The sequence below is a fragment of the Hypomesus nipponensis genome, chromosome 9 (genome assembly GCF_054491055.1).
Source record: "Hypomesus nipponensis isolate SF chromosome 9, ASM5449105v1, whole genome shotgun sequence".
Classification (NCBI taxonomy): Eukaryota; Metazoa; Chordata; class Actinopteri; order Osmeriformes; family Osmeridae; genus Hypomesus; species Hypomesus nipponensis.
In genome coordinates this window covers 3281121-3287120 of record NC_140369.1, presented here as the reverse complement: position 1 = coordinate 3287120, position 6000 = coordinate 3281121, and positions in this window count along the sequence as shown.

Below are 6000 nucleotides of genomic sequence, written 5' to 3'. Positions count from 1 at the left end.
CAAAGATGGCTTGGGGTAGTTATTTATCCGATTCACACTAATTTTGAGCCGTTGTTTCTGATTTAGAGTCGTCATAGAGCCATTACTACACAGGTCACCATTTCTGACGGCCGTCAGAATGTGTGACCCACAATTTAAAGATGTTTTCAGAATGTGTGTTCCCCTGTAACTGCTTCCCAAAGGTATTAAAACTTTCAAATATGGCTTGGGCTAGTTATTTAATCGATTCACACTAATTTTGAGCCGTTGTTTCTGATTTAAAATCGTCATAAAGCCATTACCACACAGGTCACCATTTCTGACGGCCGTCAGAATGTGTGACCCACAAAAAAAATGTTTTAAGAATGTGTGTTCCCACCGTATTTTCTTCCTAAAGGTATTAACATTTCGAAAGATCGTTTGGGGTAGTTATTTAATCGATTCACACTAATCTGGAGCCCTTTTTTATTATTTAGAGTCAGCATAGAGCCATTACCACCGAGGTCACCATTTCTGACGGCCGTCAGAATGTGTGACCCACAAAAAAAAGATGTTTTAAGAATGTGTGTTCCCACCTAACTGCTTCCTACAGGTATTAACATTTCGAAAGATCGTTTGGGGTAGTTATTTAATCGATTCACACTCATCTGGAGCCATTTTTTCTTACTTAGAGTCAGCATAGAGCCATTACCACCGAGGTCACCATTTCTGACGGCCGTCAGAATGTGTGACCCAAAATAAAATAAAAAAAGATGTTTTAAGAATGTGTGTTCCCATCGTAACTGCTTCCCAAAGGTATTAAAACTTCTAAATATTCTTTTGTTGTAGTTATTTAATTGATCCACACTAATCTGGAGCCGTTGTTTCTGATTTAGAATCGTCATAAAGCGATTACCACACAGGTCACCATTTCTGACGGCCGTCAGAATGTGTGACCCACAACAATTTTTTTTTAAGAATGTGTGTTCCCACCGTACCTGCTTCCTAAAGGTATTACAATTTCGAAAGATCGTTTGGGGTAGTTATTTAATCGATTCACACTAATCTTGAGCTGTTGTTTCTGATTTATAGTCGTCATAGAGCCATTACCACACAGGTCACCATTTCTGACGGCCGTCAGAATGTGTGACCCACAAAAAAAAATTTTTTTAAGAAGGTGTGTTCCCACCGTAACTGCTTCCCAAAGGTATTAAAACTTCGAAATATTTTGTTGTTGTAGTTATTTAATCGATTCACACTAATCTGGAGCCATTTTTTCTTACTTAGAGTCAGCATAGAGACATTACGACCGAGGTCACCATTTCTGACGGCCGTCAGAATGTGTGACCCAAAATTAAGATAAAAAAATATGTTTTAAGAATGTGTGTTCCCACCGTAACTGCTTCCCAAAGGTATTAAAACTTTCAAAGATGGCTTGGGGTAGTTATTTAACCGATTCACACTAATTTTGAGCCGTTGTTTCTGATTTAGAATCGTCATAAAGCCATTACCACACAGGTCACCATTTCTGACGGCCGTCAGAATGTGTGACCCACAAAAAAAAAGAATTTTAAGAATGTGTGTTCCCACCGTAACTGCTTCCCAAAGGTATTAAAACTTCGAAATATTTTGTTGTTGTAGTTATTTAATCGATTCACACTAATCTGGAGCCATTTTTTCTTACTTAGAGTCAGCATAGAGACATTACGACCGAGGTCACCATTTCTGACGGCCGTCAGAATGTGTGACCCAAAATTAAGATAAAAAAATATGTTTTAAGAATGTGTGTTCCCACCGTAACTGCTTCCCAAAGGTATTAAAACTTTCAAAGATGGCTTGGGGTAGTTATTTAACCGATTCACACTAATTTTGAGCCGTTGTTTCTGATTTAGAATCGTCATAAAGCCATTACCACACAGGTCACCATTTCTGACGGCCGTCAGAATGTGTGACCCACAAAAAAAAAGAATTTTAAGAATGTGTGTTCCCACCGTAACTGCTTCCCAAAGGTATTAAAACTTCGAAATATTTTTTTGTTGTAGTTATTTAATCGATTCACACTAATCTGGAGCCATTTTTTCTTACTTAGAGTCAGCATAGAGCCATTACCACCGAGGTCACCATTTCTGACGGCCGTCAGAATGTGTGACCCAAAATTAAGATAAAAAAATATGTTTTAAGAATGTGTGTTCCCACCGTAACTGCTTCCCAAAGGTATTAAAACTTTCAAAGATGGCTTGGGGTAGTTATTTAACCGATTCACACTAATTTTGAGCCGTTGTTTCTGATTTAGAATCGTCATAAAGCCATTACCACACAGGTCACCATTTCTGACGGCCGTCAGAATGTGTGACCCACAAAAAATTTTTTTTAAGAATGTGTGTTCCCACCGTACCTGCTTCCTACAGGTATTACAATTTCGAAATATTCTTTTGTTGTCGTTATTTAATTGATTCACACTAATCTGGAGCAATTTTTTCTTACTTAGAGTCATAATTTCTGACGGCCGTCAAAATGTGTGACCCACAAAAAAAAAGAATTTTAAGAATGTGTGTTCCCACCGTAACTGCTTCCCAAAGGTATTAAAACGTTCAAAGATGGCTTGGGGTAGTTGTTTAATCGATTCACACTAATCTTGAGCCGTTGTTTCTGATTTAGAATCGTCATAAAGCCATTACCACACAGGTCACCATTTCTGACGGCCGTCAGAATGTGTGACCCACAAAAAAAATGTTTTAAGAATGTGTGTTCCCACCGTACCTGCTTCCTAAAGGTATTACAATTTCGAAAGATTGTTTCGGGTAGTTATTTAATCGATTCACACTAATCTTGAGCTGTTGTTTCTGATTTAAAGTCGTCATAGAGCCATTACCACACAGGTCACCATTTCTGACGGCCGTCAGAATGTGTGACCCACAAAAAAAATGTTTTAAGAATGTGTGTTCCCACCGTAACTGCTTCCTAAAGGTATTACAATTTCGAAAGATCGTTTGGGGTAGTTATTTAATCAATTCACACTAATCTGGAGCCATTTTTTCTTACTTAGAGTCATCATTTCTGACGGCCGTCAGAATGTGTGACCCACAAAAAAAAAGTTTTAAGAATGTGTGTTCCCGTGCCGGATGCAGCCTGCTTTGACTGGGGGGGCAGTGAACATATCTGGCGGGGCATTATGATTATGGAAGTGGGTCGTATAATTCTTTATATAACCATTATTTTCTTATTTTTGAGTCTACTTAACGATCCGAGTGTTAATCAGGCACGGAGCCAGACGTTATACATATTCGGGGCTTAACCCAACCCGATGACATATCCTCGGTTCGATCTGATTCTGGACAGGATCCTTCACAGTGCGAGCGCGCGCAAAAATTTTGGGCATTCATTTGAGCGCAAAATAGTTTTTTGAGCTCTATGTAAAATAAACCGCTGCTGTTTTCCAATTGGTAAAAACTTTGTCTATGAAGGTGATGTCTTTATCATTTCTGGCTCCAAATTGTCGACAGGGGAAGCAGAAACAGGCATGTAGCTTGACTGAGTATTCTAACCAAGTTTGAGAGCGATGCCTAGGACCTTGGATGAAAATGCGCATGGGGTACGTTTGCAGAACAGGCCGCATTGGATTCAAACCATGCTTACCTTCACCCAGCAGCGGTAACGTTGGTACCGAAAGACAGGGAAGTGATTCCACTCGGACCAGCACGCTCTGCCTGCTCTGGAGTATCAGTTTAATATCCCTTGTCGCTGGGGCAGTTGTAGATGGTTGTAGATCAGAAATCGATGCATGATAAAAGGTTTTTCTTTGTAGGTACAAACATGCACGCAAGAATCGATGGCTAACGAAGCTAAAAGAAGCGACCACTGTTAACGTCTTTTATCCGTGTATCTCAAATAAAGATTACACCTGAAACAGAAGTATGAAATTCCAGGGTCTAACATTAAACACCAATGCTACACTTTACCATTGTCAAAAGCCCTCCACAAAAGACCGATAAACAATAACTTCAAGAACAAGTGAGTGGCAAGAGATTCGAGGTTGATTGAACTTTTATCGGTAAACGTGGATGCGGAGCTCTAACATACGTTGCCCATTATAAACCAGAAAATCACTGGTAAAAAAAAAAAGCCTATTACTGAAAGCACTAACAGACTTTTTCATAGCTTCAACATGTAACCATTTTGGCTGAAGTCAGAAGGAGCTTGGGGGGGCGCGACAGAAATCTGGGGGGGCGCGGCAGAAATCTGTGGGGGGCGCGGCAGAAATCTGTGGGCGGCGCAGGGCCACCCCCCTGGATCCGGCCCCGGGCTCAACGTATCATGATGGTGCACACGTCTGTGTTGCACTGCTTTCGGTAAACTGACAAAATGAAACGAACTTGACCTGATGTATATGAGTGGGTGTCTTTGTTCATGCGCTTTTCATCAGGACGTGTTTTCATCAAGACGTGTTTCAGTCACGGACACTGTGCTGCCTTCCTGCCGTCTGCCAGGAACGTAACGAAGCTCGTCGAAAAGTCCAGGGAGGGGAGAGCTTTCAGACTCACCGCCTCGCCTCGCCTCGACACACACACACAAACACACACCGCACACACACACACACACACACCTCCTCTGATCTCCAAGGAACCCCATATCCCAGTCCAATGGACCCCAGCGGCTCCGGGGCGCAAAGACGATCTTCAATATTAATAGAATATTACAAGAAGATAAAGGATGAACCACAGAAGACTTGTGTTCCGACACAAATAAAGAGTACAGAGGTTAATACTGCGATCCAAGGGTAGATCTGGTTCATTGTTGGAAGATTGAAAGGGTCTGTCATGGGGCTGGATATCTCTCCTTCTCTTTCTCCCCACCGCTGTGCATTGCTGTCTGATTAATCTTAATGAATTATGCAAATAGCCTTTATCTCAAATCATTTAAGATTGTTTCCTTATTGTTTTATTAATGCACTTTTCAATTACTGTGCAAAATCACGCAGGCCTTTCGTACGCCACACTGCTTAGTATTCACATCCAGATCTTTATTAAATCCTTCGCGTTCTCAGAAGGCTTGCACGCAGGAATGAGAAATTAGTCATTACAGTAATTTAATGATTTCTTACCAAACAAGAGGCAACCTGTATCGCTAACCGTAGAGAACCCTTCAACCCCGCCTCCTCCCCCCTCCTCCCCCTCTGGCTCTCCCCAGCGTCTGATCCCAGGAAGCATGTCTCTAAATTTGTACTTAATTAATTATGTTCATTATCGCGAGCAGTCACTGGTGAATATACTGTTTCAATTACTGCTGAGAATTGGCTTACAAAATATAAAATTCCCTTTAAACCAAAGGCTTGTTTCAAGTCTCTTTAGAAACCACTTGGGCCGGAGTTGCAGGCTACTTTTCTGGTTCAGACAACGCACCATCATGAAGATTGGGCTTTTAAGTTTAATTAGGACATAATTTGTTATTTTTTGGGATAATCTCTTGTCATGGTGCTGGCTGGAACTCTGCTGTTTCCTGTCTCCCGTTAGTATCCTTTCTCTATCCTGGTCCTCGGGACCCCCTACCCCGGCATATTTTAGATGTTTCCCTGACCCCACTCCAGTCGGAGGTATAGGCTATTGTTGCGCCCTCGGTGCAAGATTATTAGCCTGGCTCTGCCCTCCTGCGTACTTCCGCTCAATTTGGATTTTGCTTCTGTACTAGGTCTGGGAACTAGGCTCTGAAGTCGGTTTCTAGAAACACATTTTTCGTAGGTCCAATCAGCGAACAGAGGGAGTGGCTGAGAACAATGACGTTAATGTCGTGCACTAGTTTGAGTAGTTCAGTAATGGCGGCGGAGAAAGATGCGAGCGAAACTATTCTGCGGGTGTGGCAGCAACGCTGCCGAATATCCATAGGTTAAAGCCAGAGCAAGAACATTCCGAGTTTTGTAGGTGGCCATGATGTTGTGGCCCTCCTCCCCACGGGGTTCGGGAAAAGTTTGATTTTCCAGCTACGGCAGCTAGCTCCGTTACAGTAGTGGTGAAGGAGTTGGCTAAGGCGAACGCTGGGGAATGGTTA